The following is a 22,500-nucleotide window of genomic DNA, read 5'->3' on the forward strand; positions in this document are numbered from 1 at the left end:
CGGGCTCAAGATGGCACCAGCATTCCCTTTTTCTCACTATCTTTCAAAACGGAAATTTTAAAATCTCGTTTTTTTTTTGCCTTTTATGGAAATTAGTGAAGGCATCGCATCAAAGGTGCGCACCTCGCTGCCCACCTTGGTGTGCTCCGAGGTGCCCACCACGGTGCGCAACGCCGGTGCGAACCCGGGAGCGCCCCGATGTGTGCTCCAAGGTGCGGCGTGCACGAAGTCGGACCCCGGTTTGCCCCGGGTGCGCACCTCGCGTGCACCTTGGTGCGCACACCTTGGCTGGGTTGCGCGGCCTGGTGGGCACCATGGTGCGCACCAAGGAGCGCTCCGAAGTGTGCTCCAAGGTGCGGCGTGCACGAAGTCGGAGCCCGGTTTGCCCCGGGTACGCACCTCGCGTGCACCTTCGCCGGGGTGGGCACCTCGGCTGGGTTGCGCGCCCTGGTGCGCACCAAGGAGCGCTCCGAAGTGTGCTCCAAGGTGCGGCGTGCACGAAGTCGGAGCCCGGTTTGCCCCGGGTGCGCACCTTCGCCGCGGTGCGCACCATGGCGTGCACGAAGTCGGAGCCCGGTTTGCCCCGGGTGCGCACCTCGCGTGCACCTTCGGCGGGGTTGCGCGCCCTGGTGGGCACCATGGTGCGCACCAAGGAGCGCTCCGAAGTGTGCTCCAAGGTGCGGCGTGCACGAAGTCGGAGCCCGGTTTGCCCCGGGTGCGCACCTCGCGTGCACCTTCGGCGGGGTTGCGCGCCCTGGTGGGCACCATGGTGCGCACCAAGGAGCGCTCCGAAGTGTGCTCCAAGGTGCGGCGTGCACGAAGTCGGAGCCCGGTTTGCCCCGGGTGCGCACCTCGCGTGCACCTTCGCCGCGGTGGGCACCATGGCGTGCACGAAGTCGGAGCCCGGTTTGCCCCGGGTGCGCACCTCGCGTGCACCTTCGCCGGGGTGGGCACCTCGGCTGGGTTGCGCGCCCTGGTGCGCACCAAGGAGCGCTCCGAAGTGTGCTCCAAGGTGCGGCGTGCACGAAGTCGGAGCCCGGTTTGCCCCGGGTGCGCACCTCGCGTGCACCTTCGCCAGGGTGGGCACCTCGGTGCGCACACCTTCTCAATGTTTTCTTGCCTTTTCTGGAAATTGGTGAAGGCAGCGCATCAAAGGTGCGCACCTCGGTGTGCTCCGAGGTGCGAACCCGAGAGCGCTCCGAGGTGCCCACGAAGTCGAAAGTCGGGTTAATTGCATTGTTTTCCCCGGGTGCGCTCCGAGGTGCGCAACATCGGCGCGCACCAAGGAGGGCTCCGAAGTGTGCTCCAAGGTGCGCACGATGGCGTGCACCTCTGGTGCGCACGATTCGGAGCTCGGTTTGACCGGGGTGCGCACACCTTGGCTGGGTTGCGCACCTTTTGTGCGCTCCAAGGTGCGCACGAAGTCGGAGCTCGGTTTGCCCCGGGTGCGCACCTTCGCCAGGGTGCGCACCTTGATGCGCACGCCTTGGCTGGGCTGCGCACCTTGGTGGGCGCCATGGTGCGCACCTTTCGTGCGCTCCAAGGTGCGCACGAAGTCGGAGCTCGGTTTGCCCCGGGTGCGCACCTTGGTGGGCGCCATGGTGCACTCCGAGGTGCCCAAGATTGGTGCGCACCAAGGAGCGCTCCGAAGTGCGCTCGAAGGTGCGCAGGTGCGCGCGAAGTCGAAAGTTGGGTTAATTGTCCGGTTTGCCTCGGGTGCGCACCTTGCGTGCACCTTCGCCAGGGTGGGCGCCTTGGTGCGCACACCTTGGCTGGGCTGCGCACCCGGGCGCGCACACCTTGGCACCCGCGTTTCCTTCATTTTAAATTTTTTTTTTTTACAATCTCTCAAGTGGGAAATTCTATAATCTCAACTTTTTTTGCCTTTTCAGGAAACTTTTGAATGGAGCGCATCATTGGTGCGCTCCGAAGTGTGCTCCAAAGCTCTCTCCAGCTGCGTGCACCTGCCCCGGCCGCGCACCCGGCCCCGCCCAGCTTCGCTCACCTGTCCCGGGCGTCTGGTGCGGAACCTTAGAGTAAGAAACATCACCGTGCACCTTGGCCAACGTGCACGACTCGACCGAGCGCGCACTGGCCGAGGTGCACACCGATTTCACCTGGGTGCGCGCGCAGCACCTCGGGCGCACCGGGGTGCGCGCACAACGCCCGGGTTGCACCGTGGCCTGTGTGCTCGGGGCGCCTCGGGTGCGCGCTCGGTGTCGCCCCCGCGCGCGCGGTAGTGCGGGCAGCGCACCCCGGCCCGGCCCGGCCCCGACGAGAACGCAAACGGGCAAAAGGTTTATTCAAATAGCATTGCGACGCCCGGCGAAAAACTAAAAAAGGGTGCAACACCGGGACTTCCCGGGAGGTCACCCATCCCAGTACTACTCCGGCCCAAGCGCGCTTAACTGCGGAGTTCTGATGGGATCCGGTGCACTAACGCTGGTATGATCGCACCCGTTATGAGCTTGTCGCAGTGTGTACTTAGCAAACCGCGACCCACGTGCGAATCCACCCCGGCCACCCACCCCCGTCGAGGTGCACACCCTCCCTCGCGAAGTGCGCCCCGTTCGCCAAGTGTGAGCCCTGCCCGGGTGCGCGCACCTTGCTAGGGCGTCGGGTGTGCACCCGGCCCGGCCTACGTGCGTGCACCTGGAGGGGGCGTCGTGTGCGTGCAGTGTCCCGTCTGCAACGCGGTGCCCACACACCACCTCGGGCGCAACGACCTGCGCTCACATGTGGGCCGAGTGCACCTTGGTGCATGTTCGGGGCGCCTCGGGTGCACGCTCGATCTTGCCCCGGTGCACCAAGGCGCTCGGTTTGCCCCGGGTGCGCACTTGGTGCAAGGTGGGCACCCAAAATAGGGATCAAGCACCAAAACACAAGTTTCGGGATGCAAAATGGGACCCAAGGACCACAAATGCGTTCCAAGACCCATGATGGGTCCACGAGAACAAAAATGTGTTCCGAGACTTAATAAACAAATATTGGGTTTTAGGAGAAGAAACATGCTCTGATGCCCAAAACGAGAATCGACCCCGAAAAGGCCACAGGCCAAAAGTGGGATGCGAGACAAAAAAAAATGGGACCCGAGGACCAAAATTGGGTTCCCAGGTCGAAGACAGGGCAACCGGACAAGAAACGACCTCTAAGGCTCGAAATGAGTCCCGACGACTAAAACTTGACAAGAAGCACCCATCAGGCACCCAACTCGACACCCATGGGATGCCGACCCACCCGGGCTTCCACCTAGCACACCTTGGCACCCACCCACCCTCGCACCCAACCTCGCACCCAACTTAGCACCTTTGAACCCACATTGGCACTCACCCTGACCCTGGCACCTTGGAACCCACATTGGCACTCACCTTGACCCTCGCACCCACCTTTGCACTCACCTTGGGACCCACCCTGGCTCCCACCTCGGCACCCACCCAGACACCCACCTTGGTTCCTTGGCACCCACCTTGGATCCTTGGCACCCACCCCGACACCCACCTTGGCACGCAACTTGGCTACTTGCCACCCACCTTGGCTCCTTGACGCCCACCCCGACAACCACCCCGTGACCTACCCTGGCTAGGGTTGGTGCACACCCACCCTGGTGCCCACCTTGGCACCCACCCTATGACCCACCTTGGCACGCACCTTAGTACCCACCCCGTTACCCACCCTAGGACCCACCCCGTGACCCACCTTGGCCAGGGTGGGTGCACCCACCCTGGTGCCCACCTTGGCACCCACCCATCCTAGCACCCAGCCTGTGACCGGGCTTGGAACCCAACCTTGCACCCGCACCCGTCTTGGCCAGTGTGGGTGCGCACCCATCCTGGCACCCACGTTGTGACACACCCTTTAACCCACGCACCCTAGCACCCACGTTGGCACCCACCTTGGAACCCAACCTAGCAACTTGGCACCCACCCCGTGACCCACCTTGGCATCCACCATAGCAGTCGCCGACTTGGCACCCACCTCGGCACCCACCTTGACACTTGTGGACCCACCTTGCCACTCACCCTAGCATCGACCCATCCTAGCACCCACCCTGGCACCTTTGCACCCTAGCACTCACCCATCCTAGCACCTAACCTGTGACCCACCTTGACACTCACCCTCGCACCCACCTTGGAACCCAACCTAGCACCCACCCACCCTGACACCAACCCTAGCACCTACCCACCCTTGCACCCACCCTGTGACCCATCTTGGCACCCACCCATCCTACCACTCAACCTATCACCCACCTTCTCACCCACCTTGGCATCCACCTTAGCACCCACCCACACTGGCACCTTGGCACCCACCTCGGGCAAGGTGGGTGCACACCCACCCTGGCACCCAATTTAGAACCCACCGAGCATGTTACCCACCTTGGCACCCACATTGCAGCCCACCCTAGTACCCACCCTATGACCCACATTGGCATCCACACCCTAGCACCCAGGCACCTCGACACCCGCCTTGACACCCACCCTAGCACTGAACCTGTGACCCACCTTGGAACTCACCCTAGAACCCACCCACCCTGTGAACCACCTTGGCATCCACCTTAGCACCCACCCACCTTGGCACCCACTCTAGCACTCACCCATCCTAACACCCAACTTGTTACCCACCTTGGCACCCGCCCTCGCGTCCACCTTGAAACCCACCCTAGCACCCACCCACGCAGGAGCCCACCTTGGCACCCAACCTAACACCCACGCATCCTGGCACCCAACTTGTGACCCACCTTGGAACCCACCCTAGTACCCACCTTTGAACCCACTATATCACCAACCCACCTTGGCACCCACCCTATGACCCTCTTTGGAATCCACCCTAGCACGCACCCACCCTGGCACCCACCATGGAGCGCACCCTAGCACCCACCCACCTCGGCACGCACCTCAACACCCACCTTGGTGTGCGCACTGCGCCAACCTCTCAAAGACCCTATGTGGTGCGCTCCAAAGTGTACACCTTTGGTGCGCTCCAAGGTGCGCACCTTTGGTGCACACCGAGGTGCACACCAAAGTGTGCACCGAGGTGAGCACCAAAGTGCACTCCAGGGTGCACACCAAGGCGTGCACCTTTGGTGCGGTCAATGCAAACGAATTCGGAAGTTGGGGTCGATGTCCTAATCGCTGCTGCAGACTACACGTATGAGAATCGGACAAATAGCTTTATATAGGGGAGGTGTTGCGTTTGATGGGTCGACTCCCCTGGTTGTGTGCACTGCACCAACTTCAAAGACCCTGTCTTGTTTAAGAAGTCAAAAGTTGGGGTGGATGTCCTAATCATTGCTGCAGTCTACGCATGTATGAGAATCAGACAAATAGCTTATATAGGGGAGGTGTTGCATTCGGTGGGTTGACTCCCCTGGTTGTGCGCACTGCGCCAACCTCAAAGACCCCGCATAGCAGAAGAAGTCGGAAGTCGGATTTTGGTGAGCACCAAGGCGTGCACCTTTGGTGCGGTCAACGCAGACGAATTCAGAAGTTGGGGTGGATGTCCTAATCGTTGTTGCAGGCTACACATGTATGAGAATCAGACAAATAGCTTATATAGGGGAGGTGTTGGGTTTGATGGGTCAACTCCCTTGGTTGTGCGCATTACGCCAACCTCAAAGACCTTGTTTTCGTTAAGAAGTCAAAAGTTGGGGTCAATGTCCTAATGGCTCCTGCAGGCTACACATGTATGAGAATCGGACAAATAGCTTATATAGGGGAGGTGTTGGGTTTGATGGGTCGACTCCCCTGGTTGTGCGCATTACGTCAACCTCAAAGACCTTGTTTTCGTTAAGAAGTCAAAAGTTGGGGTCGATGTCCTAATTGCTCCTGTAGACTACACATGTATGAGAATCAGACAAATAGCTTATATAGGGGAGGTGTTGGGTTTGATGGGTTGACTCCCCTAGTTGTTCGCATTACACCAACCTCAAAGACCTTGTTTTCGTTTAGAAGCCGAAAGTTGGGGTCGATGTCCTAATTGCTCCTGCAGGCTACGCATGTATGAGAATCAGACAAATAGCTTATATAGGGGAGGTGTTGGGTTTGATGGGTCGACTCCCCTGGTTGTGCGCATTGCACCAACCTCAAAGACCCTGCATTGCGGATGAAGTCGAAAGTCAGAGTTTGGTGTGCTACAAGGTGTGGTCGAAGGTGCTCACCTAGGTGTGCACCTTTGGAGCGCAGGAAAAGTGCCCTCCAAAAGTGCGCACCTTTGGAGTGCACAAAAGTGCCCTCCAAAAGTGCGCACCTTTGGAGCGCACAAAAGTGCCCTCCAAAAAGTGCCCTCCAAAAGTGCGCACCTTTGGAGTGCAGAAAAGTGCCCTCCAAAAAGTGCCCTCCAAAAGTGCGCACCTTTGGAGCGCAGAAAAGTGCCCTCCAAAAAGTGCCCTCCAAAAGTGCGCACCTTTGGAGCGCAGAAAAGTGCCCTCCAAAAAGTGCCCTCCAAAAGTGCGCACCTTTGGAGCGCAGAAAAGTGCCCTCCAAAAAGTGCCCTCCAAAAGTGCGCACCTTTGGAGCGCAGAAAAGTGCCCTCCAAAAAGTGCCCTCCAAAAGTGCGCACCTTTGGAGCGCAGAAAAGTGCCCTCCAAAAAGTGCCCTCCAAAAGTGCGCACCTTTGGAGCTCCAAAAAGTGCCCTCCAAAAGTGCGCACCTTTGGAGCGCAGAAAAGTGCCCTCCAAAAAGTGCCCTCCAAAAGTGCGCACCTTTGGAGCGCAGAAAAGTGCCCTCCAAAAAGTGCCCTCCAAAAGTGCGCACCTTTGGAGCGCAGAAAAGTGCCCTCCAAAAGTGCGCACCTTTGGAGCGCACAAAAGTGCCCTCCAAAAGTGCGCACTTTTGGTGCGCACCAAGGCGCTGGTTCGGTCGTTGCAGGCGAGTTCGGAAGTTGGGGTCGATGTCCTGAGCGGAGGTGCAAACTACACAGGTGTCGGAATCGGACAAATAGCTTATATAGGGGAGGTGTATGCTTCGATGGGTCGACTCCCCAGGTTGAGCGCACCGCGCCAACCTCAAAGACCCTACGGTATGGATGAAGTCGGAAGTTGGGTCCGATGACCGATTCGATTAGTAGGTATGCTCATGAGGTCGGAATTTGGGTCCGATGACCTGCCATGTGCAGGAAGGCGAATGTTGGCACTGTGCGTTGCAAGGTGCACACCAAGGCGCTGGTGCGGTCTTTTTAGTCGAGTTCGGAAGTTGGGGTCGATGTCCTGATCGGAGGTGCAAGCTACACAGGTGTGGGAATCGGACAAATAGCTTATATAGGGGAGGTGTATGCTTCGTTGGGTCGACTCCCCGGGTTGAGCGCACCGCGCCAACCTCAAAGACCCTACGGTATGGATGAAGTCGGAAGTTGGGTCCGATGACCGATTCGATATGTAGGCATACTCGCGAGGTCGGAATTTGGGTCCGATGACCTGCCACGTGCAGGAAGGCGAATGTTGGCACTGTGCGTTGCAAGGTGCGCACCAAGGCGCTGGTTCGGTCGTTGGAGGCGAGTTCGGAAGTTGGGGTCGATGTCTTGATCGGAGGTGCAAACTACACAGGTGTGGGAATCGGACAAATAGCTTATATAGGGGAGGTGTATGCTTCGTTGGGTCGACTCCCCGGGTTGAGCGCACCGCGCCAACCTCAAAGACCCTACGGTATGGATGAAGTCGGAAGTTGGGTCCGATGACCGATTCGATATGTAGGCATACTCGCGAGGTCGGAATTTGGGTCCGATGACCTGCCATGTGCAGGAAGGCGAATGTTGGGACTGTGCGTCGCAAGGTGCGCACCAAGGCGCTGGTGCCGTCGTTGCAGTCGAGTTCGGAAGTTGGGGTCGATGTCCTGGTCAGAGGTGCAAACTACACAGGTGTGGGAATCGGACAAATAGCTTATATAGGGGAGGTGTATGCTTCGATGGGTCGACTCCCTGGGTTGAGCGCACCGCGCCAACCTCAAAGACCCTACAGTATGGATGAAGTCGGAAGTTGGGTCCGATGACCGATTCGATACGTAGGCATATTGGCGAGGTCTGAATTTGTGTCCGATGACCTGCCATGCGCAGGAAGGCGGAATTTGGGTCCGATGACCGAGTTGATGGCGTGCCATGCGCAGAAAGGCGGAATTTGGGTCCGATGACCGAGTTGATGTTGATGGCCCGCCATGCACAGGAAGGCGGAATTTGGGTCCGATGACCGATTTGAAGGCGTGCCATACGCAAAAAGGCGGAGTTTGGGTCCGATGACCGAGTTGATATTGATGGCCCGCCATGCGCAGGAAGGCGGAATTTGGGTCCGATGACCTGACATACGCATGGAGTCCGACTCGGGGGCCGATGTTCGATTCGATGACTTGCATTATGGGTAAAGTCGGAAGTTGTGGTCTTTGACCCGATTCGATGACCAGACTTCGGCTGCTTGAGAATCGGACAAATAACTTATATAGGGGAGGTAGTGTTCTCGAGCATCCTCCCCCCGTGCCCGTTTATGTCGATTGATGCTGGTGCTCGACTGGTTGGAGCGCTCGGATGCAAAAATCTTGCACCAGGATTTATCGATTGTGATGGACACGGCAAGTCTCCTGATTGCTATGCAGGAGCTCATCGTGAATCTCTATGCGGCCTTGGTATGGACTCGACCTGCGGAATGGTTCGGCAATGGTAGTCGCTCCAACACGTCCTTGCAATGGCCACAGAGGTGATTCGACTAGAGCTCCAGTCTAGCTTTTGGGTTGCTTGGCGGACTGGTATAGCCGCGATCGAGTTCCGGCCATGAACGTTTTAGATAGCTCTTGGGCTTTCTGGGACGGAAGTCGGAAGTTTGGGCTGTTGTCCGATTTGATGACCATTCTTCGGATGTGTGAGAATCGGACAAATAACTTATATAGGGGACTGTGTTGTCTCACGCAGCCCCCTCCGTGCCCCTCTATCTCGACCGATGTTGGTGCTTGAAAGGGTTGGGATCGCTCGGATTTATAAACGTGCACCACCATTTGTCGAGTGTGAGGGACGCGGCAGGTCTCCTAAATGCTATGCGGGCGCTCTCTGAGAATCTCTATCCGGCCTCGACACAGACTAGTCTTGCTGAATGGTTTGGCACTGGTAGTCGATCCAACACGTCGTTGTTGTGGCCGCCTAGGCGATTCGATTCGAGCCCCCGTCTAGCTTTTGGGTTGCTTGGCGGATTTTGCCCTATCCGCAAGTGAGCTCGGTCCCTAAACGTTCGAGAAACCCGATTGCTATGCGCCGACACTCTTTCTTGCGAGCCTCCATCTAGCTTTTGGGTCTCTACGGAACGGAAGTCGGAATCTGGGACCGTTGTTTGATTCGACGAGGCAGACTACGGTTGTGCGAGAATCGGACAAATAACTTATGTAAGGGGCTGCTGTCTCAGGGAGATCAGTAGGCTTCTGGGGTTGTAAGTCCCTTGTTATTCTCAGCAGGTGGAAGTTGTGGTGATTGACAAAGGGTTAATGCCAAGCTACAGTTGTGTGAGAATTGGACGAAAAACTTATATATGGGGGTCGGTTGAGAGAATAGCCGAGTGCCAGGAGTGCACCAAGGTGGTCTGCGGTAGACACCTCCTCCTAGGGGTGAAGAAGAGTAACCCTGCCCTCTAGTCTCAAGGAGATAGAGGTCCTACATGGACATTAGGGGTGAAGTAGAGTAACCCCGCCTTATCATTGGATGGTGAGGTTTACTGGTGGATGCATTCTCATGGTCCCTATCTCAGTGAAGCGGAGTAACTGAGCCAATGTTGGGGATGACTCCCGGGGAGTTGTCTATGACCCGAGGACTAGGGAAGTGGAGTACCTAGGCTCTTGCGAGAAGGATGATCGTGCAATGGATTGTCCCGGTTGGGGAAATGGAGTACCCAAGATCTTGTAAGGGGGGGATGGCCGTGCAAGGGGCTATCTATATCGGAATGTTGGAGCTTGAGAGTTGGGCAAGCTATGTGGGTTGAGTTGCAGAGCTGGAAGTCCATGTGTCTTGTGGAACAAGTGGGGTGATGTGCCGGGCACGCACCTAGGTTACCTGAAGTGGGATTTGCATTGAGATCCGGGATCTCAAGGCCCTAGAGTGGGGGTCAAATGTGGCAGTAGGGACTGGGTTCCGAAAGTGTGCTCATGTGGAGCCGAGCCATGAGGCGAGTCCAAGAGGGTGACAAAGATGGATGAGTTGCATGACCGAAAAGTGGACATGGTCCGTAGGCGAGTTGTTTTGGGAGCACAGCCGAGTTGAAGGAGAGTTCAGCGACCAAGGATATTGGATTGGATCATGGAGTGAAGAGCTTGGTGCCCAAGTAGGAGTGCAAGGTGTTTTGTCAGTCTGAGAGGCTTAGACTGAGTGTTTGCATGGAGCTGGTTATTGTGCATAGGATGTACAGGGAACCGGGTTCACCAGTGAAGCCATGTAGGCATAGGCCAGGGGCCCGAAGCAGTGTGACTTGGAGTCCTTGTTCAGGAAGGAGTTCTGAGTTGTGTACTGGGTAAGCCGTCGCAGGCTCGGGAGGGAGTCAGTGGTGCGCCAGGTTGAGTTCCGAAAGAGATAGGGTCTTCGTGGATCAGGAGTCTATCTAAGAAGCTAACGCCAGGGGCGAGGTGCAGTGGTATCTGTGCTGGTGTTTCAAGAGTGGACGTTGATCTAGGGGCAGGAACTTGTAATCGAATGCTTGGGAAGTATTCAGGATAGTGACCAGCAACAGAGTTGGAATTGTTTGTAGATCGAGCCAGGGGCCGTCTCTTCATAACAATAAAGCTATCGATTGCCCCAGTGTTGTGTTCATTGTGTGGAGATGGACAAACAGGAAGCTAGCTCAGGGAGTCTAGTCATCCCATGAGATATGTTTGGTGCTTGAGGGTTCAGAGGAGCCGAGGGAGGCCAACATGGGGTGCCAGTGCTGTGGGAGTGCTGGGCATGCTCAAGGAGTGTGCAGAGTTGGAGCCGGAGGACTTAAGGAGTTCCGGATGGGTCAGTGTTAGTAGTCAGGGTCTTATGGGGGACTCAAGAAGACGAAGACATCGAGAAGACCTGTAAGCTTGTACCCGGGGTGCAAGGATGGTGCGACAAGACAGTGCTAGAGTAGAGTCGGGGACTTGAAGGGAGTGCTAGGAGCATCAGGATGAAAGAAACCCGTGAGAGGGTTGGCATGCACTTCTATTCCGCATGGGTGTGTGTTAATGTGGTCAGGTGGTGGACACTTGAAAAGGGTATGGCGTAGTCTGGAAACAAGAAAGGACTTGTCCGCAATGGAAGTCGTGAGTAAGGTTTGCCAGTGCCGCATGAGGTTTGACCTCCTTTGGAAGGAAAAAGCTTGTTTGGGCAGCAGGCCGGTCTAGCCCCGTGACAGTTGGTATCAGAGCATAAAAATTGGCAGGGCCAGTTAGATGAGCTGAGGTAGCTGGGCTATCAAGTGGTCAGAGGAAGACTGCGAAGGCGGATTGTGGTTTGCAGTGTCGAGGACAGGTAGACCAGGGTGGCTAGCAGGGCGTGGTCACTAAAAATGTGAGGCCAATCCAGGTAGGGATAAGGGTGGTGAAGTCCGTGGCCAAGTTCCATGAGTGGTAGTCAGCTGGTTGGAGTTTGTGCCTGGGGCCGAGTTCCATCGGGAAGGGACTATGCTAGTGGAGCGACAAGGGATCAGGAGTGGATCTCTTGGTTGGAAAAATCTTGCACGGGAAGTGCCTTAGTAGTTCGAGTGGAGCGAAGTAGGCAAGGTGTGAGTCGGTATTGAACTGGGTTCAGTGCTGGAAGCAGTCGGCAGGGCCGCAAGATTTGATATGGCAGTGTCCAAGGGCAGTGGCATTTAAGACCAGTCAAAGGAGGTAGGAGCTGCGAGGAGCAGTGTGGTGTAGGGTCTTGTCAAGGACGGATCCGAGGTGAAATCGATGGAGCTGTAAGGTACAGTGTGGTGTAGGATCTTGTCAAGGACGGGTCCGAGGTGTAACAATTTGGGCTGTGGATGGCGTAAGGTCATTCCCAGTGTGGTGTAGGGTTGTGTCCGGGACATGATCCGAGGTGTAAATTGGGTGGCGAAGCAGGTCCGATGGTGGAAAGCCAGTGAGGGGCCAAGTCACAAAGGAAGTCAAGGGAAAGAGGTAGTACCTTGCCCACATTGGATGTGGTTTGCAAAGGCATCGGGCACAAGAGGTTGGCTAGCTTACAAATGTTGGTGGCTTCTTTGGGTTGCAGCACCGAGGGCGCAGGGCGTTCCGTGGACAGTGCGTCAGTCAGACAAAGTGGCACAATGGATGGAAGTGAGTTCACTGAATGTGTAGGATGTAATGCAAGAGTTGGGTGTCTTCAGGGAAGTGCACCTAAGATGTAGGATTGTGTCTGGGACATGATCTGAGGTATGGACTTGTGGCGAGTTAGGTCTGAAGGTTGGGAACCAAAGATGGGACCGTCACAAGAGAAAGTCAAGGGAAGGAGTGAGTACCTTGCCCACATTGGATGTGGATTGCAGAGGCATTATGCACGAGAGGTTGGTCGGCTGAATGATGTTGGTAGTTTCTTTGGGTTGCAGCACCGAGGGCGCAGGGCGTTCCGTGGACAGTGCATCAGTCAGACAAAGTAGTACAGCAGATTGAAGTAGACAAGATCGAATGTGTGGGACGCAAGGCAAGATGGGTGTCTTCAAGGAAGTGCACCTAGGCAGACTCATGAGGTGTGGGTTTGCGAGAGTACACCAAGGAGGTGGAAGTGATTGACAAGTACCAGGAGGATCATGTGCAGCTAGAGGTGGATCAATGGGAGTATGTTGGTTGTTGTTCTTGAGTTGAGTTGTTGGGGACAAGGATAAGACGCGGGGCGCACCGGGGTCAGTCAACAGGCAATCAGGATGGCACTACAGAAAGGAAGTTGAGAGCTGAAGGTTGAATGTGCGACTTGGGAAGTCAGTTGGGTGTTTTGGTCAGTGGAGTATGTGTCTTCAGGGTGGCCAGATACCAGGGGCTTGCACAACAGGGTTGGTAGCAAGCATGTCTTTCAGTGGATGCTAGGATTGGATCCGGGAGCAGTGGAAGTTGGAAGACAAGGGTGTCGTCGAGGATGGCACTAGTGGCTGAGTTGAGAGGTGAGCATGGTTTGTGGTGTTTTGTCGTGTTGCAGTGCAAACGGTGGAGTCTTGGAGATGTAGAAGCCGGTATGGGGCATGGTGCAACCGAATATCACAGAGTTGTTTCACAGATGTTCAAACAAGGACAGTCATCTCAGTGGAAGTCAAGAACGGGGTTCTTGCAATATGTTGTTGAGTCAGGGACTAGCAGCAAAGATCAGTTGGAGGCAAGGAAGCGTCTTCACAAGATCAGTGCGGAGGCAGTGAGTTGGACTCAGAGTGTTGCCGAAGCGAGTTAGCCATGGATGGGATTCATGCAAGTGAAAGTCCAGTATGGGGTATGCTGGCAAGTATCAAGTATGTCAGGGACAAAAACGATACAAGTGCAGGGCACAGTGAATCTGAAGTTCACTTTTAACAGGTCCTAATGTTGCGAAGGACGAGACTCGGGTCGAATGGTCCGGCGCCAAGGACGTCGCCTGTTTTAAGTGGGGGAGGATGTAAGGGGCTGCTGTCTCAGGGAGATCAGTAGGCTTCTGGGGTTGTAAGTCCCTTGTTATTCTCAGCAGGTGGAAGTTGTGGTGATTGACAAAGGGTTAATGCCAAGCTACAGTTGTGTGAGAATTGGACGAAAAACTTATATATGGGGGTCGGTTGAGAGAATAGCCGAGTGCCAGGAGTGCACCAAGGTGGTCTGCGGTAGACACCTCCTCCTAGGGGTGAAGAAGAGTAACCCTGCCCTCTAGTCTCAAGGAGATAGAGGTCCTACATGGACATTAGGGGTGAAGTAGAGTAACCCCGCCTTATCATTGGATGGTGAGGTTTACTGGTGGATGCATTCTCATGGTCCCTATCTCAGTGAAGCGGAGTAACTGAGCCAATGTTGGGGATGACTCCCGGGGAGTTGTCTATGACCCGAGGACTAGGGAAGTGGAGTACCTAGGCTCTTGCGAGAAGGATGATCGTGCAATGGATTGTCCCGGTTGGGGAAATGGAGTACCCAAGATCTTGTAAGGGGGGGATGGCCGTGCAAGGGGCTATCTATATCGGAATGTTGGAGCTTGAGAGTTGGGCAAGCTATGTGGGTTGAGTTGCAGAGCTGGAAGTCCATGTGTCTTGTGGAACAAGTGGGGTGATGTGCCGGGCACGCACCTAGGTTACCTGAAGTGGGATTTGCATTGAGATCCGGGATCTCAAGGCCCTAGAGTGGGGGTCAAATGTGGCAGTAGGGACTGGGTTCCGAAAGTGTGCTCATGTGGAGCCGAGCCATGAGGCGAGTCCAAGAGGGTGACAAAGATGGATGAGTTGCATGACCGAAAAGTGGACATGGTCCGTAGGCGAGTTGTTTTGGGAGCACAGCCGAGTTGAAGGAGAGTTCAGCGACCAAGGATATTGGATTGGATCATGGAGTGAAGAGCTTGGTGCCCAAGTAGGAGTGCAAGGTGTTTTGTCAGTCTGAGAGGCTTAGACTGAGTGTTTGCATGGAGCTGGTTATTGTGCATAGGATGTACAGGGAACCGGGTTCACCAGTGAAGCCATGTAGGCATAGGCCAGGGGCCCGAAGCAGTGTGACTTGGAGTCCTTGTTCAGGAAGGAGTTCTGAGTTGTGTACTGGGTAAGCCGTCGCAGGCTCGGGAGGGAGTCAGTGGTGCGCCAGGTTGAGTTCCGAAAGAGATAGGGTCTTCGTGGATCAGGAGTCTATCTAAGAAGCTAACGCCAGGGGCGAGGTGCAGTGGTATCTGTGCTGGTGTTTCAAGAGTGGACGTTGATCTAGGGGCAGGAACTTGTAATCGAATGCTTGGGAAGTATTCAGGATAGTGACCAGCAACAGAGTTGGAATTGTTTGTAGATCGAGCCAGGGGCCGTCTCTTCATAACAATAAAGCTATCGATTGCCCCAGTGTTGTGTTCATTGTGTGGAGATGGACAAACAGGAAGCTAGCTCAGGGAGTCTAGTCATCCCATGAGATATGTTTGGTGCTTGAGGGTTCAGAGGAGCCGAGGGAGGCCAACATGGGGTGCCAGTGCTGTGGGAGTGCTGGGCATGCTCAAGGAGTGTGCAGAGTTGGAGCCGGAGGACTTAAGGAGTTCCGGATGGGTCAGTGTTAGTAGTCAGGGTCTTATGGGGGACTCAAGAAGACGAAGACATCGAGAAGACCTGTAAGCTTGTACCCGGGGTGCAAGGATGGTGCGACAAGACAGTGCTAGAGTAGAGTCGGGGACTTGAAGGGAGTGCTAGGAGCATCAGGATGAAAGAAACCCGTGAGAGGGTTGGCATGCACTTCTATTCCGCATGGGTGTGTGTTAATGTGGTCAGGTGGTGGACACTTGAAAAGGGTATGGCGTAGTCTGGAAACAAGAAAGGACTTGTCCGCAATGGAAGTCGTGAGTAAGGTTTGCCAGTGCCGCATGAGGTTTGACCTCCTTTGGAAGGAAAAAGCTTGTTTGGGCAGCAGGCCGGTCTAGCCCCGTGACAACTTATATAGGGGAGGTGTTGACTGGAGCATTCTCCCCCGTGCCCCTCTAACTCGACCAATGCTGGCGCTCGAACGGTGGTAGCGCTCGGATTTTCATTGAGCGCCAGCATTGGTCGATTTAGAGGGGCATGCGAGATTCCCGAATGCTATGCGAGGGCTCTAACGGAAATGTCTATTGGTTTCGGTATGGATGCAATTGCGAGTGGTTCGGCAAAGGTAGTCGTTCCGATGCGTCCATGTCGTGGCCAAATCGATAATTCGATTTGAGCCCTCGTATAGCATTTGGGTCTCTCGATGTGATTCCGCATTCCAGTCCCTTTGGGCACTGCTTGAGCCGCATCCCAGGGGGTTCCCTTCCCAATAATCTGCCTCGCAACCCGATTGCTATGCGGTGAGGCTCCTCGGCCGCCTCCGAACTATCTGTGTATCAGACGCATCGCGGGATAAGGGGTTGGCAACGGTAGTCGCCCCAAGCGCGTCCGATGCTTGGACCATTCCGAGGCGGCCCTGAAGCCTCTTCCGTCTAGCCGTTGGGTCCTTCTCGCCGCATCCCTCGCCTCGCACCCCGATTGCTATGCGGTGAGGCTCCTCGGCCGCCTCGGAACTATCTGTGTATCGGACGCGTCGCGGGATAAGGGGTTGTCACTGGTAGTCGCCCCAAGCGCGTCCGATGCTTGGACCATTCCGAGGCGGCCCTGAAGCCTCTTCCGTCTAGCCGTTGGGTCCTTCTCGCCGCATCCCTCGCCTCGCACCCCGATTGCTATGCGGTGAGGCTCCTCGGCCGCCTCGGAACTATCTGTGTATCGGACGCGTCGCGGGATAAGGGGTTGTCATTGGTAGTCGCCCCAAGCGCGTCCGATGCTTGGACCATTCCGAGGCGGCCCTGAAGCCTCTTCCGTCTAGCCGTTGGGTCCTTCTCGCCGCATCCCTCGCCTCGCACCCCGATTGCTATGCGGTGAGGCTCCTCGGCCGCCTCGGAACTATCTGTGTATCGGACGCGTCGCGGGATAAGGGGTTGTCACTGGTAGTCGCCCCAAGCGCGTCCGATGCTTGGACCATTCCGAGGCGGCCCTGAAGCCTCTTCCGTCTAGCCGTTGGGTCCTTCTCGCCGCATCCCTCGCCTCGCACCCCGATTGCTATGCGGTGAGGCTCCTCGGCCGCCTCGGAACTATCTGTGTATCGGACGCGTCGCGGGATAAGGGGTTGTCACTGGTAGTCGCCCCAAGCGCGTTCGATGCTTGGACCATTCCGAGGCGGCCCTGAAGCCTCTTCTGTCTAGCCGTTGGGTCCTTCTTGCCGCATCCCTCGCCTCGCACCCCGATTGCTATGCGGTGAGGCTCCTCGGCCGCCTTGGAACTATCTGTGTATCGGACGCGTCGCGGGATAAGGGGTTGTCACTGGTAGTCGCCCCAAGCGCGTCCGATGCTTGGACCATTCCGAGGCGGACCCGAAGCCTCTTCCGTCTAGCCGTTGGGTCCTTCTCGCCGCATCCTTCGCCTCGCACCCCGATTGCTATGCGGTGAGGCTCCTCGGCCGCCTCGGAACTATCTGTGTATCGGACGCGTCGCGGGATAAGGGGTTGTCACTGGTAGTCGCCCCAAGCGCGTCCGATGCTTGGACCATTCCGAGGCGGCCCCGAAGCCTCTTCCGTCTAGCCGTTGGGTCCTTCTCGCCGCATCCCTCGCCTCGCACCCCGATTGCTATGCGGTGAGGCTCCTCGGCCGCCTTGGAACTATCTGTGTATCGGACGCGTCGCGGGATAAGGGGTTGTCACTGGTAGTCGCCCCAAGCGCGTCCGATGCTTGGACCATTCCGAGGCGGACCCGAAGCCTCTTCCGTCTAGCCGTTGGGTCCTTCTCGCCGCATCCCTCGCCTCGCACCCCGATTGCTATGCGGTGAGGCTCCTCGGCCGCCTTGGAACTATCTGTGTATCGGACGCGTCGCGGGATAAGGGGTTGTCACTGGTAGTCGCCCCAAGCGCGTCCGATGCTTGGACCATTCCGAGGCGGACCCGAAGCCTCTTCCGTCTAGCCGTTGGGTCCTTCTCGCCGCATCCCTCGCCTCGCACCCCGATTGCTATGCGGTGAGGCTCCTCGGCCGCCTCGGAACTATCTGTGTATCGGACGCGTCGCGGGATAAGGGGTTGTCATTGGTAGTCGCCCCAAGCGCGTCCGATGCTTGGACCATTCCGAGGCGGCCCTGAAGCCTCTTCCGTCTAGCCGTTGGGTCCTTCTCGCCGCATCCCTCGCCTCGCACCCCGATTGCTATGCGGTGAGGCTCCTCGGCCGCCTCGGAACTATCTGTGTATCGGACGCGTCGCGGGATAAGGGGTTGTCACTGGTAGTCGCCCCAAGCGCGTCCGATGCTTGGACCATTCCGAGGCGGCCCTGAAGCCTCTTCCGTCTAGCCGTTGGGTCCTTCTCGCCGCATCCCTCGCCTCGCACCCCGATTGCTATGCGGTGAGGCTCCTCGGCCGCCTCGGAACTATCTGTGTATCGGACGCGTCGCGGGATAAGGGGTTGTCACTGGTAGTCGCCCCAAGCGCGTTCGATGCTTGGACCATTCCGAGGCGGCCCTGAAGCCTCTTCTGTCTAGCCGTTGGGTCCTTCTTGCCGCATCCCTCGCCTCGCACCCCGATTGCTATGCGGTGAGGCTCCTCGGCCGCCTTGGAACTATCTGTGTATCGGACGCGTCGCGGGATAAGGGGTTGTCACTGGTAGTCGCCCCAAGCGCGTCCGATGCTTGGACCATTCCGAGGCGGACCCGAAGCCTCTTCCGTCTAGCCGTTGGGTCCTTCTCACACCCCGATTGCTATGCGGTGAGGCTCCTCGGCCGCCTCGGAACTATCTGTGTATCGGACGCGTCGCGGGATAAGGGGTTGTCACTGGTAGTCGCCCCAAGCGCGTCCGATGCTTGGACCATTCCGAGGCGGCCCCGAAGCCTCTTCCGTCTAGCCGTTGGGTCCTTCTCGCCGCATCCCTCGCCTCGCACCCCGATTGCTATGCGGTGAGGCTCCTCGGCCGCCTTGGAACTATCTGTGTATCGGACGCGTCGCGGGATAAGGGGTTGTCACTGGTAGTCGCCCCAAGCGCGTCCGATGCTTGGACCATTCCGAGGCGGACCCGAAGCCTCTTCCGTCTAGCCGTTGGGTCCTTCTCGCCGCATCCCTCGCCTCGCACCCCGATTGCTATGCGGTGAGGCTCCTCGGCCGCCTTGGAACTATCTGTGTATCGGACGCGTCGCGGGATAAGGGGTTGTCACTGGTAGTCGCCCCAAGCGCGTCCGATGCTTGGACCATTCCGAGGCGGACCCGAAGCCTCTTCCGTCTAGCCGTTGGGTCCTTCTCGCCGCATCCCTCGCCTCGCACCCCGATTGCTATGCGGTGAGGCTCCTCGGCCGCCTTGGAACTATCTGTGTATCGGACGCGTCGCGGGATAAGGGGTTGTCACTGGTAGTCGCCCCAAGCGCGTCCGATGCTTGGACCATTCCGAGGCGGACCCGAAGCCTCTTCCGTCTAGCCGTTGGGTCCTTCTCGCCGCATCCCTCGCCTCGCACCCCGATTGCTATGCGGTGAGGCTCCTCGGCCGCCTTGGAACTATCTGTGTATCGGACGCGTCGCGGGATAAGGGGTTGTCACTGGTAGTCGCCCCAAGCGCGTCCGATGCTTGGACCATTCCGAGGCGGCCCCGAAGCCTCTTCCGTGTAGCCGTTGGGTCCTTCTCGCCGCATCCCTCGCCTCGCACCCCGATTGCTATGCGGTGAGGCTCCTCGGCCGCCTTGGAACTATCTGTGTATCGGACGCGTCGCGGGATAAGGGGTTGTCACTGGTAGTCGCCCCAAGCGCGTCCGATGCTTGGACCATTCCGAGGCGGCCCCGAAGCCTCTTCCGTGTAGCCGTTGGGTCCTTCTCGCCGCATCCCTCGCCTCGCACCCCGATTGCTATGCGGTGAGGCTCCTCGGCCGCCTTGGAACTATCTGTGTATCGGACGCGTCGCGGGATAAGGGGTTGTCATTGGTAGTCGCCCCAAGCGCGTCCGATGCTTGGACCATTCCGAGGCGGACCTGAAGCCTCTTCCCTCTAGCCGTTGGGGCTTTCTCGCCGCATCCCTCGCCTCGCACCCTGATTGCTATGCTGTGAGGCTCCTCGGCCGCCTTGGAACTATCTGTGTATCGGACGCATCGCGGGATAAGGGGTTGGCAGTGGTAGTCGCCCCAAGCGCATCCGATGCTTGGACCATTCCGAGGCGGCCCTGCAGCCTCTTCCGTCTAGCCGTTGGGGCCATCTCGCCGCATCCCCCACCTCGCACCACGATTGCTATGCGGTGAGGCTCCTTGGCCGCCTCGGAACTATCTGTGTATCGGACGCATCGCGGGATAAGGGGTTGTCACTGGTAGTCGCCCCAAGCGCGTCCGATGCTTGGACTATTCCGAGGCGGCCCTGCAGCCTCTTCCGTCTAGCCGTTGGGGCCATCTCGCCGCATCCCCCACCTCCTCGGCCGCCTCGGAACTATCTGTGTATCGGACGCATCGCGGGATAAGGGGTTGGCAGTGGTAGTCGCCCCAAGCGCGTCCGATGCTTGGACTATTCCGAGGCAGCCCTGCAGCCTCTTCCGTCTAGCCTTTGGGGCCATCTCGCCGCATCCCTCGCCTCGCACCCCGATTGCTATGCGGTGAGGCTCCTCGGCCGCCTGGGAACTATCTTCGTATCGGACGCATCGCGGGATAAGGGGTTGTCACTGGTAGTCGCCCCAAGCGCGTCCGATGCTTGGACTATTTCGAGGCGGCCCTGTGGCCTCTTCCGTCTAGCCGTTGGGGCCATCTCGCCGCATCCCCCACCTCGCACCCCGATTGCTATGCGGTGAGGCTCTTCGGCCGCCTTGGAACTATCTTCGTATCGGACGCATCGCGGGATAAGGGGTTGTCACTGGTAGTCGCCCCAAGCGCGTCCGATGCTTGGACTATTCCGAGGCGGCCCTGCAACCTCTTCTGTCTAGCCGTTGGGGCCATCTCGCCGCATCCCCCACCTCGCACCCCGATTGCTATGCGGTGAGGCTCCTCGGCCGCCTTGGAACTATCTTCGTATCGGACGCATCGCGGGATAAGGGGTTGTCACTGGTAGTCGCCCCAAGCGCGTCCGATGCTTGGACTATTCCGACGCGGCCCTGTGGCCTCTTCCGTCTAGCCGTTGGGGCCATCTCGCCGCATCCCCCACCTCGCACCCCGATTGCTATGCGGTGAGGCTCCTCGGCCGCCTTGGAACCATCTTCGTATCGGACGCATCGCGGGATAGGGGGCTGTCACTGGTAGTCGCCCCAAGCGTGTCCGATGCTTGGACCATTCCTAGGCGGCCCTGAAGCCTCTTCCGTCTAGCCGTTGGGGCCTTCCCGCCCCATCCCTCGCCTCGCACCCCCGATTGCTATGCGGTGAGGCTCCTCGGCCGCCTTGGAACCATCTGTGTATCGGACGCATCGCGGGATAAGGGGTTGGCACTGGCAGTCGCCCCAAGCGCGTCCGATGCTTGGACCATTCCGAGGTGGCCCTGAAGCCTCTTCCGTCTAGCCGTTGGGGCCTTCCCGCCCCATCCCTCGCCTCGCACCCCGATTGATATGCGGTGAGGCTCCTCGGCCGCCTTGGAACTATCTGTGTATCGGACGCATCGCGGGATAAGGGGTTGGCACTGGTAGTCGTCCCAATCGCATCCGATGCTTGGACCATTCCGAGGCGGCCCTGCAGCCTCTTCCGTTTAGCCGTCGGGGCCTTCCCGCCGCATCCCTCGCCTCGCATCCCGATTCCTATGCGGTGAGTCTTCTCGGCCGCCGCGGAACTATACCTGTTATTGCTACTGCATCCTTCGGCTGGTAACCTCCTCTGCCGCCTTGGAACGTTCTCTTTGTCGGACGCGTCGCGGGATAAGGGGTTGGCACTGGTAGTCGCCCCAAGCGCGCCCGATGCATAGACCGCTCCGATTCGACCTTGCTTTCAGCCTCTCACATGCATAGACCTCTCTGAGTCGACCCTGCAGCCTCTCACGTTTAGCCTTTGGAATCTCGCCTCACAACATGATTGCTATCCTTGATGCATCCCTTGCCTCGAGCCCTGATTGCTTTCTTGGCTGCATCCCTCCTCTCCTCACAGCCCGGTTGTCATCACTGCTTCATCCGTCGCTTCATGCATTCTGGCTGCTGGGCCCTTCCCACCGCACACCTCGATTGCTATCTCTTCTGCATCACACACCCCGATTGCTATCTCTGCTACATCCCTCGGCTCTCACTTCTGCATCCTTCGCCTCACACCTCGATTGCTATCAATGCTGCATCCGTAACCTCACACCCCGATTGCTATGCGGGGAGGCTCCTTGGCCGCCTTGGAAATTTCTGTGTGTCGGACGCACCGCGGGATAAGGGGTTGGCACTGGTAGTCGCCCCAAGTGCGCCCGATTCTTAGACCGCTTCGAGGTGACCTCGTAGCCTCTTTCGTCCAGGCTTCCTGCCTTCAACGCCCTTTTTACACCTCGATTGCTATGCGCGGGCTCGTTGGCGTCTATCACCTCTCTGCGAAGAGTGGCACGATGATTGTTGGGGTAAATCGTAGCAGTCCGATCTCTGGCCTTGGGCCATTGTGAGGGCTGATCGATTTCCTGTGCGCATCTCGTGTTCGCCCAGTAACAGACTCGACGACTTGTAATCGGTCTTGTTCCCGATTGTTCCTGGAGGTAGTCTTCGGAACTCTTGGATTTGACCTGTCACTCGAACTGTCCTCTTCCGAGGATGCTTGTGTGTGTGTGCTTGTGCCATTTCCTTGGCGGTATTAACGAGATATTAAAGAGCGGAGTGAGCGCCTCGCCCAGCTATGTTTGGGGCTCTCACTCCCTTACCCGGTGTGCGACCGCTTTGCACGTAGGTTGCGGAGCATCGCGACTCTTTCGATGTTTGGCGGTTGTCTTCCGGTGATGCGTTGGTCCCGAAGTGCACGTTACTAGCATTTCTGCCAT

General features: G+C 57.7%; 1 non-coding gene across 1 annotated transcript; it reads right to left on the reverse strand.

Annotated features, from left to right (window-relative positions):
- Positions 1 to 2,340: 2,340 nt before the first annotated feature.
- On the reverse strand, positions 2,341 to 2,459 carry LOC131860758 (5S ribosomal RNA). Its single transcript, XR_009359852.1, has one exon. It is a non-coding gene; the product is annotated as a 5S ribosomal RNA (ribosomal RNA).
- Positions 2,460 to 22,500: the final 20,041 nt, after the last annotated feature.

The sequence above is a fragment of the Cryptomeria japonica genome, unplaced genomic scaffold, assembly GCF_030272615.1.
Source record: "Cryptomeria japonica unplaced genomic scaffold, Sugi_1.0 HiC_scaffold_15, whole genome shotgun sequence".
Lineage (NCBI taxonomy): Eukaryota > Viridiplantae > Streptophyta > Pinopsida > Cupressales > Cupressaceae > Cryptomeria > Cryptomeria japonica.